This window comes from Seriola lalandi, unplaced genomic scaffold (assembly GCF_002814215.2).
Source record: "Seriola lalandi dorsalis isolate HSWRI2012SDOR001 ecotype SW California unplaced genomic scaffold, Sedor1 jcf7180002054570, whole genome shotgun sequence".
Taxonomy (NCBI): Eukaryota; Metazoa; Chordata; class Actinopteri; order Carangiformes; family Carangidae; genus Seriola; species Seriola lalandi.
Window position 1 is genome coordinate 2,263,534 of NW_019525123.1, and position 11,365 is coordinate 2,274,898.

Below are 11,365 nucleotides of genomic sequence, written 5' to 3' on the forward strand. Positions count from 1 at the left end.
CCCCCCCAACAAAACTCATTAAACACCAACATGAAACCTGAAGCCACTGGGTGCATTTACACACACACACACACACACACACACACATACACACACCTGCTTTTGTACTGTATACCTGCTGACACATGCGTTTTTATAACAATTATAGACCATCCACCCGCCTCCTCCGAGCAAAATGGAAGGGGGCTGAGTTTTTTGATAATTCTATCTTTTCTACTTTTTCCCCAGACGAAAAAATGTTAAAGATTAAAGACACTACATCGTCTGTTTGATATGTGATTTGTCCTGACAGATAGTGTTTGTGATCACACGAACTCCCATATTTCTTCTTTTGGCTCACAGGCAGACAGACAGGATGTGTATTCTCACTCTTTGCAGCTTCTAATTCCTGTCGCTCTCTCAGTTTTTTTTTGTTTTTTTTGGGGGGGGGGGGTGATGATGACACATTATCAAAGTGATTTCTATTCGTTACATGGCTCATTTAGGTCAATTAGGAGAAATTTGTTTTGTTTTGTCAGTGTTTCGGGGGCACAGTGGCACCGAACCCCAAAGTCGGCAATTAGCTGTCTGACTGTGACGTCCTCAAATATTCACTAATGTTTGTCAAGAAGAGTCTTAAAAGGCTGCGATGTCGCTACAAGGCAGTTATGACATGAGCTGAAAAGAGCATTGTTGTTTTGAAGACTGAGTCTGAATGTGTGTGTGTGTGTGTGTGTGTGTGTGTCTGTGTGTGCGTGCGCTCATATGCAAGCTATCGTGGGATTGTGTAAAAGCACTTCATACCATCAGCCCCTAATACACAGTAGATGATATTTGAATGTATTTATTAAAGTCAAACCACAGGAGGGCTGTACATAGTGACATTTAGTTTGAATTTTGCAAAAAGTAACAGTCATTATCATAAATTACTAAAAACAGTTGGCGATACCACAAGCTGTAATATTTGCCTTCAAAGAAAACTTTGCTGTTAGGTATTACTTAAGTTGTTTGCTGTAAATATCATAAATAACAATTTCCATAAGCCCTATATGTAACATCTTCGAATTGTCGGTTTTGTCTAACGAACAGTCACAAACTTGAAGATATTCAGTTCAATTCAACATAACACAAGAACAAAAGTAGCAAATCTCCATAGTTGAGAAGCTTTATTGATAAAATAAGTGATTCATCAATCAACGACTGGATTCATTAACTCATCTTTTCACCTCTAATAATGATAATGTCTCAAAATTCAAATGTTTACTTGTCCACACACGTGGAATATGACTATATATATATATATATATTTAAGCACACTTTGTCACAAATCTAAAATCTGTATAATGTTTCCTCCCTGCATGAAACTCACTTGAATCATTTTTTCATGAGATTAAGACACGCCATCACCTTCAACTTTATGCTGTTTATGCTGCAGGATTACTGGTGCTGCGCAGACACACAGCATAGACCTTCCAAACAGCGCTGAGCCAACGCTGCTCTCCAAATGCATTATTCATCTTAATCACATGCTTCTGCAGGTCTTCATCTGACCACTTCACCTGTGCATGTATTATTTCTTCCTTTTTCCTCACAAACCAAATAAATGAATGCTGCGCAGCTCCTGAGTAGTGTTTTTAGCCATGTAAGGGATGCCAACGTCAGTCCGTCAGACGCTGATCCTCACACTTTGATCCAGGCTGGAAAATCTCAACAAATATTTGAAGGTTCAGCATGATGTGCATGGAGCCCAAAGGTTGAATCTTATCGACTTTGCTGTTCCCCTCACACTTCCTGTAGCGCCGCCTGCAGGGCAAAGTTTTCACTTAAGATTTACTTTCAAAGTGACTTTTTGACAACATTAAATATATAATTTTAGTCAAACTGCACAAAATCAGTCCTTTGTTACATTAGCTTCTGAAAATAGCATTGTCAGCACTTCCTGTTTCACATTAAAGGCTTACTATTACCATCACATTAAAATGCATTTATTATAATGCACATTTTAGAAGTGATGGTTTGCTAAAACTCTGATACCTAAATCTGCTTATTAGGGTCATGATCAGGGCAAATGCTGATCCCACAAATCTGACCTGCGGATCCCCAACTGCTCAAACTCTCTTGAGTGTGTGTGTGTGTGTGTATGTGTGTCATCACTTGCTCCTGTGTGGTCTATAACCCTGGAATTGATTTCTTTCTCTCCTTAACTTTACATTCCTCTCGCCCCTCTGTCCATCTAATGTGGCATGTTGATGATTTAGCAGTACACGGGCGGAGTAGATTAACTGTGCAGTTCACGCTTTCTGTCTGAAGTTTCCTGCTTTTGAAGGAGGGCAGAGTGTCACTGATCAGAGAGAGAGACAGTGTGGAAACATTACAGTGAGACCTGATTAGTAAGAGTGCAGCGTGACGCACCGAGGGATCAACATCAATAATGACACCCGGAGAAAATCTGCGCGAGCCTCAGTTTTCTATTTCTCTTAGAAGTTTGATGTATCCCCTCCTGTCCTTGTCTACAAAGTGTGGCAGCTTCTCAAAAGCGTCACCCCCCCCCCACCTCGCCGGTGTGAAAGTGCGTCATATAATCTGAATTTTATGGATTCCTGTGTAAATGCTACAGACAGAAATTTCACTTTGACAGCCGCACTGATGTTAGCAGTTCACCTTTAGTTTGGTTAACACGTGCCACTATTTTCTATATCACCACGAGCGCCGCTTCCTCATATGAGGGCAAAACCCTCATTTAACCGGCGTTTCTTCCTCGGCACGTCTTCAACTTGTGCTCTGATTCACTGCCTCTCCTGACCTTCCGACTGGCATTTACAGAGGAAATCTACCTGCACAAAAGGCTTTGTCACGGGGCTTAATGAGCACACGGTGAAGGACAACATGGTCGTTAAGCCTTTGGACCTAAGCATGTAGATAATGACATCTATTGATGTGGGTCAGATAATGATGGGGCCGTATGCGGTGTGGTCTGAAAGCCTTTTACCTTATGGTGACACATTTGTGTTGACTTAAATGAGATTCAATGTTAGCGGGGAAAATATGAGATGTTAATGCCGTCAGCTATCAGCTTCAGCGCTTTATAAATAGAGTGCGAGTGGGGAATATTCTTCCTGCACGGTGGAGGATGGCATTAAGGTTACAGAGTTGTTTTCAACAAAAGAACGGATAAAGACGAGGAAATGTGAGCTTATGAGTTTGTGTGGCGTTCTGCGGAAGTTGCGGTGAACAAAATGTGTCGTTGTCGGATATTATCAGGGACAGTGTCGACGAAGACTTGCAGTTGAAAAACTCATTACACAGACATCATGATGCAGCTATGTCATGACGGACAGCTCCCCATCTATTAATATTATTGCCCTTACTCTTCCCTCGCTTTTGTGGTTTTTACCCCTCCGAGGGTGTGTTGTGAGATGTGTATGTTGTTGTGCTTCTTCAAAAACAGCCTGGCCTCTCTCATGGGGGAGATACACTGGATCACACAGAAGGAAATGCAATTACCGGCTCCCAGCAGAATCCTAATCACCGAGCCCTGATGTTAAAAGTTAGCCTCTTTAATGTGTTGAATTTCAAAGACACAGCACAAATCATTTGATTTACTCACTCCCATCTTCACAGGATGTAAATAAGCTTATTAACCAGCCATTTTTAATATGTGCATCCCATGACCTCACGGGGAGCTACGGACTTTATTCAAATAAGGTCTCGGAGGACTCGCCAGCCAAAATTAATATATTTACAGTGGATATGTTTATTTAACACTCTTTTTTAGTAAACCTGAAAAACTTAAGGTTTATTGATGACACAACATATTTTCTTAATGCGGATATGTTTAGACTAGTAAGAGCTGTTACTATGCATAAAGTATGAAGTGTGTGTAATATATGTAATCTATATATGCCGAATCAATATGTTTCAAGTGCTGTACTTCCTCCTGACTCCAACTGTAGAAGAAGAATTACTGAAGCGGTACATTTCATAGTTAAACAGAGGCTTTTGACTTAACATGGGCTTAATAGATCCAGAGATACAAGTTGCCCACGGCTAAAGAGTACAAGTTGGTTCTGAAAGTGGCTGCAAATCTCTGGTGTCTCTATATATTTTTTTTTTTTTAGAAGACTGTCAGAGTGGACTAGTCCATTCGGCTCTTGGTGAAACACAATCCTTCAGACTCCTCCCCGGCACACAGAAAGAGAGAGAGAGAGAGAGAGAGACAGGCGAGACAGAGGGAGTTAGGCCTACATCTGTTTGCTTGGTCTAGCAGAGACACGATCACATCGGATGCCTGCAGGCTCCGTCTCCGACTCTGCTCTTCTGTTGTTCCAGTTTACCCTTGGGAAACATGTTCTGGGAGATGGAGACTCAGGCAGGCACAGACACGCACACACACACACACACACACACGTGAACACACACAAACAACACACATAGACCACTTTTGCCGCATCCTCTCTGCTGTTAAATCAGCTACCGTTAACCAAACCCATCTCTCCCGCTCATTAATGCTATAACTTTCTGCAATTGTGCCCGTCTCTGGCGTTAACGGGACAAAGTACAAAGGCCATGCACCGAACAGACGCGCACAGACATGCACACGTGCACACGCCTGGATAATTAATTGGTTCCAGTGGAGCCCAGAGCTAATTTACTATCCCTCCTGCCACTTTTCTTCAGATACAGTAAGAGGAGTGATCTCAAGGCAGCTTCCTTATGGTTCCCTCCCCATCTGTAGAACCTTCATGTGTGATGAAGTATATGTGTGTATGATTTTTCCTTTTTTCTACCAAAGAGGTGGTTGTTGTTTTTCAGGCATGTAATTACTGAGCTGTAGGAGTTGGCAGGCTGTTAGGCTTGTTATCTTGGATGTGTTGATTGCAAGAAACGTAGGAAGATTGATTATAGCATACTTTCCTGCCCTGCACCCCCCCCCAACCCCCCAACCCCCGTGCCTTTGACCAATTGGGACTTTTGTCAGTGAAGGACTGGATTTTAAAATAGAGAATAACTTTGATAACATGCATTTACTTAAGCTATTCTTGTCCATAAAGACTGTGTTAAAAAAACTGCAGCTCACCACAAAGGTCACTAACTTTATTAGATCAAGCCCGAAAGTAATGAATACTTTTAGTAAAGTAAAAGTATAAAATCCACATTCAATAAAAGTCTATTATCTGCTGAATTACAAATTTTAACTAACCTCTTTCCTCACTTTTGTTAATATGGCACTTGGCACGCAACGCAGTTGATGCAAAGTGCTTTACAACACAGCAATGTATAATAACTGAACTGTGTAAGAAGCACCTTAATGTTTTAGATGATCTAATTAATCCAAATCTAAAAAGGAAAACACAGTGACAAGAAACAGACACAGTGTCTGTCTCCACTCAAAATACAATAAATGAGGAAAGGTTGGCGTGTTTTTCCTTTGATTGAAGTCCAAGGTTTTGCACATTAGGTGGGTTTTTAAAGGCTCACTACAAGTCGAGCTGAATTGAAAGGACACAATACACAGAAAAACAAAGATATGCAAATGAGAACTTGCAAAAATTGACATTTGTTGGAAGCCAAAAACTTAAACTTGTAATAACTGATTTCCTGGCCCCATTCTAATGGATTGTAATTACAAAAATAGAGATTATAGCAGCAAGTACAAGCTCAAAAGCTCACAAAATGCATTCAAAATGAGATTCAGAAGTGCTTTACTTGAGTAAAAGTACATTTTTAACTTTCCACCTCTGCTGTAGGACGTCCAGCAGAACACACAGTGCAGCTGAAATCTCTGTACAGTGCTTACACTTACTTTACAGCAAGTATAAGCACAGAAGCTCGACCTCCCCTTCGGTGGAATCTATCTGTAAGAGATTTCATCCATCATTCCCCGAGTCACATTCTGTCACTGCTAAAGCTGATATGATTGATTACAATATTAGTAATTGAATGAATCAAAACTGCAGAATTCTGCACAGGGTAAAAAAAAAAAACGTCTCCATCGACTGATTTCACATTGTCGGCTAAATGAGAGAAATATACCCTTGGATGACTGTAATTTTCTTTTCATTTAGAGTCTGGTTAGCATCAAGGTAGCATTTCATTCTTCTGTGAGGCGTGTCTGTGCCCTTTTTGGAAGTACAGATCAATGAGTTGCTCCTGTAGTTAGTAGTTACCCTTGATGTTGGCAGAGCAGCGAGTGCCCTCACTTTGCTTCTTCACCTCAGAGGTGCAGAAGGCAGGTGTCTGTGTGTGTGTGTGTGTGTGTGTGTGTGTGAATGGCAAGTAGACGTTGCGTCTGTGCACAGCTGTAGACAGTGATAGTGTAATTTTGTTCCTGTTGAGACAGTCGCCTACACGTTAGCCAAGCATGTAATTAAAGGTTTAAAAATGTCACCATTCCTCAGTGCTGGGCTTTATGCCCCTTATCGCTGCAGTCCCAGGTGAGTGTGTATGTGCCCGCATGAGCACATGAGTTTTAATGTTTGTGTTTCCTTCGTGTGTGGTGAGTTATTTTGTTGTAAGTCTTGGGCTATCTTCGCACCGCTGCCTTGATCGGGCGTCAGATGATACCTTCCCTCTCATGTGGATTGGCCCTGCGATTACACCACACAGAGAACAAAACGCTTTGAAATAGAAGAAATCTTTGATGCCAATGCGTTCCCGAAGCAGTTAAACGTTGAGACAATGACAGAAGATTCTTCAAACATCCGCGGGGGAACTGTTTTGACCATCTCCAGGGTAAAAAAAAAAAAAAAAAAATCTTGATCTTATGCTTGCGAATCAGTTTAAGGTTGTGGGTCTGTGTTAATGTTCAGTGCTATCTGTTAAGTCAAAGTCAGCGGAAAAATCCCTCAGAAACTTTACATAAGAGGGCTGGCAGCAAGCTAACACTTGCTTTCCTGTCACAGAGGTAACTTTGTAGTATCTCGCTGAGGTTGTTCTGGAAATATCATCTCTCAGTAAAATGTAGTTTTGGGGACAAACTGACAAACTCATGGTTTCTTCTCATAGATTTAAGCCACTCCAGCTCTTCCAGGTTGTTGTGACAACTTTCTCCATGTGAACGGTGCTTTCTTGACACTGAGAGCAGCTCCGACAGTAGCCTGAGGGTCTGGGCTATGTGTCGGAGCTGCTGTCTCAACAGCTGATCAGTGCCTGGGTCAGCCATGGGATTCTTTCACAAGCTGACACTTGGTTATACAGACATCTCTCAGCGGCGGCAGCGGCGGCGGCGGCGGCCTGGCTGTGGAGTCATGTTAATTGGCGCTGAGTGTGTGCTGTCCATAGATCCAGATGAAACTAAACTTTCATTCCCATCTCTGCACAGCATGTTTATATTTTGGTTTTTGTTTTTTCAAAGAAAACTTGAAACGAAAAGTTGTACATTTTTGGAAATCCACTTGTTTGCTCGCATGCTGAGAATGAGATCCTGGAGTCTCCCCTGGTTGCCTGGCAACTGCTTAGAGCCAAGAAATAGTCTGACCCATAAGATCCTATAAAACTGCGATTTGTCGTTTTTTTTACACATTTGAGAAGCTGCAGCCAGATTTTTCCAAATATTTGCTCAATAAATATGACAGAATTATTCTTCAATTTTTCTTTAAAGGAATACTTAGCTTTCTTGCTGAGAGTTAGATGACCAGATCAATACCACTATAGGCAAAATGCAGTATGTTGCCACTGCTAGCAGCCGCGCTAGCTTAGCTTGATCTGTAAAGATGACGACTTGTGCTTTTAACATATTAATTAGTGAGCTTTAGAGATGGTGTTTGGCTTTTATTACTGTAAGACAGAGCCAAGTTAACCTGCTTCCAGTCTTTGTGCTACCTGTGCTAAGTTAGCCAGCTTCGTATTTACAGTACAGACATGACAAGTGGTACCAATTCTCCAGTCTAACTCTAAAGCAAATAAGCATATTTCCAAAAATAGCCAAACGTTTCCTTTAAAAAGACAGAACTGAATAGAAATTAATAAGAAATGAAAAGATTACTCAGTGTATCTTTTTTCATAGTACAGTTGCCAAAAGCTGAGAAAAAAACCAACCAGCCTCAGAAATGATTAATTTTCTGTAATTATAAAGGTGGCTGTGTAGGCTACAAGTCGCGCCTCTGCCTTACCTTGACCCAAATTTGAAAGTGAACAGTTTTTGAAAGCCCTGCTCTGTATTCAAAGGGCTTCCCTGTCAGGCTTTCTGTAATGGTTTTAAGCCACAGGTCATATTGAACCACCTCCAGCAATCATGGAAGCAGGAAGACTGGGCCAGGTCATGCTGGTAATTGCTGTCTAGTGGCGTGTGAGAGTCTTTCACGCACATGTTTCTGTCTATTCGGGCATGATGTCACTTTTTTTTTTTTACTGCCACATACTGCATCTCTTCTGGAGCTGTGTTGTGTAGACACTCGCAGACCGCACTCAGGCACGTGGTAATGCATCAGCATGAGCGCTGGAGGATTTAGTAAAAATAACAGCAGGATTTGGGAACCTCTGGAGAGTTAGGGTGGGACTCGGATGAAATTGCTGGGTGTGTTTTCGTGCAAAACAGCGGAGAGAGTCAATGTTTCTGTGACTCGATGAGTGTCTGCGAATATGTGTGATGTACTGTACGTCTCAGATTTAACTGGACCAAAGGCCTGGTTGTGGTCAGGTGAGTCACCGGGGCCAGTACAGTACACAGCCTTTGGTGTGTTTGAGATTCATTGTGTTTTCAGCTTGTAGAGAAATAATAATAAAAAGAAAAAAAGATCCCAGAGGTGTAGGTGTGTACAACCATTACTCAGGAGCAGGGGAGGGTGACATTATCTTATATTGACCCTGAGACTACCTGCTGTAAAACTAAGTTTCAGCAGAAGTTTGTAGAAACAAACTTTGAACTAAGTTATGTACCTGCCCACCACCAGAGAAACTCTCCTCCGTCCCTGGTCCCCAGCGGCTGTGCTTCATCAGCTGTGTCCCTTCTTTATACACGGCAAATCACACCTTCCTGTTTTCCAAATCTTTCCAAACCCAACAACAGATTGGAATCTGGGAGCATTGTTCCAACAGGGGAAAACGGATCCACTGTTTGTTCGATTTGATGTTTATTCCAATTTAGAGCTGTTTGTGGAACAGATTGAAATTCAGACTGAGGCAGATTATGTGCAGGGGAAGATATAACATTACACTAAAGAAATATGCATGTGCAAACATACTCAAGAATTCCCTGTCACTGCCAGCTAGAAAGCTTTTACATCCAGAGACTCACTTCTTAGTGAAGCTAAGGAAGACGTACTTGGTTTTAACATGGTGAAAAAGCAGCCAGAACAACAATATTAAGAATAACTAGAAAAAGAAGAAGGTAGAAAAGATTTTTTCTTCTATGGTTCATGAGTTATTATCCTCTTATTACTGGCCCTTTGGTGAATACATTGAGAGCTTAATTAGAGAATCTGTGTTCTATGTTTGATATATTTTTAGCACATGAAGTATTTGAGAAGCAGAAAGAAAATCCACATTTTCTACTGGTTTGTACAAAGATGGATGTCAGTACTACGTCGGATCACTACTAAAATACATAGCACAGATGTTCCAATGCCGGCTATAGATTTGATGTCGTTTTTTTGTTTTTACTCTTCCACAATTGGTTGAACCAGTTATGTGGTGAAACAGTGAAGGAAAAATAAAAAAAATAAGAATTCAGGATTCTAATAGCAAAGTAAATATATAGCATATAAAACACAATAACATGCTTGCACAGGCCCCAATATGTGATATATGTTTTTTTTTTTTTCTCATACACACATGTTGATGACTATTGTCCAGAAGCTAGAGTGTGAAATGCATTCTGGGAAGAGAGAGAGAATTGGGAGAGCTGTTTACTCAGCACTGTGTGTGTGTGTGTGTCTGTGTCTGAGACAGGAAGTATGTGAAAGAGCGAAAAAAAAAAGACCAACTTCACATGTGCACATTTGATTTGTGCTTCAGAAGCTGCACTGTGCAACATAGATAAGGTTCTGAAACAAACAACCCATTTTATCCAAGTTTGCTTTTCAAGACTCGGACATTTCTTCACACAGAATTAATCTGCCCTCTGATCTGGGGGGGTCACCGAGCGGAAAGGACCCCGCTGGGTGGCAATGAGCCTTTCATGGCGATATCATCACTCGGTCATTCTCTCTGTCACCCTCCACTGTGTCCATGAGACACCCAGCGGACTGAGGTGGACTGAAAGCATAAACTTTGAGGGAAAAGGTCAATGAAAGGTAGAAACAGCGGGGCGGGGGACGCAAACGATAGAAGTGTGAAAAGTCCACAGATGGCAGTAAAAAAAAAAAAAAAACCCTCATTACAGCCAGAAAAGAAGAAAAGTCAGTCAGGTGGCCACTTGGTGTGTCAATCATGTTGTGAATTACACAGCAGTCGTTCACTCAGCCGGGCGCCTCATCAGTCTCTCTGTCAGTCACCTAGTTCGTTATTTTGTCAGATCACTTGTCATTCAGCCTGCTAGCCTGACACTTAGTCGGCCATTTAGTTTGTCGGTCACTCAGTCAGTGAGTCACTTCTTCATTTGGCCCGTCAGTGAGCCATTTGATAAGTAGTTGTTGTTGGATAGTCATTTGCTGTGTCCATCATTATTTGATTCTTTTATCAATCAATAATTTAGGTCTATAATAAACTAATCAGTCAGTCCGCCGTTCCATAAAATCTAATCGTCAGCTGTCCCTGTCCAGACAGTCCGACATTTCTGTGTGTGCTTCGGTCTAAACGCAAGACACCAAAATCGCAGACACCAATTGGCAGACAGAGACACAGAACAACAAACAAAAACTGGCAATAACCCGCCTGATAGACAGGGTGATAAACAGGCAAACAAACAGTCAATCGCATCCGAGCATTCTGCCTCACAAGCATAGAGCTATATAAAGCAGCTGAGTAGTGTCTGTGTGTGCTCTGGTCTAAAGCAAAGTCTGGGCTGATTTAACTGGTGTGTGTGCCCTGTCTGGCCAGAGAGAGAGGGAGCAATGATGGAGAGAGAGAGAGAGAGAGAGAGAGAGGCATCTATCAGCACTGTGGTGTGACCCCCCCGATCTCACACTCCCCTGCCTGTGTTTGGACAGATGGATCATCAGCGCACCACTCACATCTGACAAACGTGTTTATATGTGAGCGCGCATGCATGTAAGTGTCAGTGTGACGAATGCGAAGCCAGCACTTATTTGGGAGTCTATCCATTATGTGTAGTGTAATTTAACCATCATGAAGTCCCCTTCAGACAAAATCAATAATGGTGTTAATATGATCCTCTCTCCACTCGTTACTGCAGGAAGACTTCAATTGATTAGTTAGCTGACACCTCGACTCTCGAAATGCAAAGATGCAGAGGGGCGTGTGAGTGTGTGTGTGTGTGTGTGTGTGG

The 11,365-nt window shown here is 41.8% G+C and overlaps 1 protein-coding gene across 3 annotated transcripts in view; it reads left to right on the top strand.

Moving 5' to 3' along the window:
- Positions 1 to 11,365, top strand: part of sema5a (sema domain, seven thrombospondin repeats (type 1 and type 1-like), transmembrane domain (TM) and short cytoplasmic domain, (semaphorin) 5A) — a 120,419-nt gene that overhangs the window by 15,208 nt on the left and 93,846 nt on the right. The gene's annotated exons all lie outside the window — the stretch shown is intronic.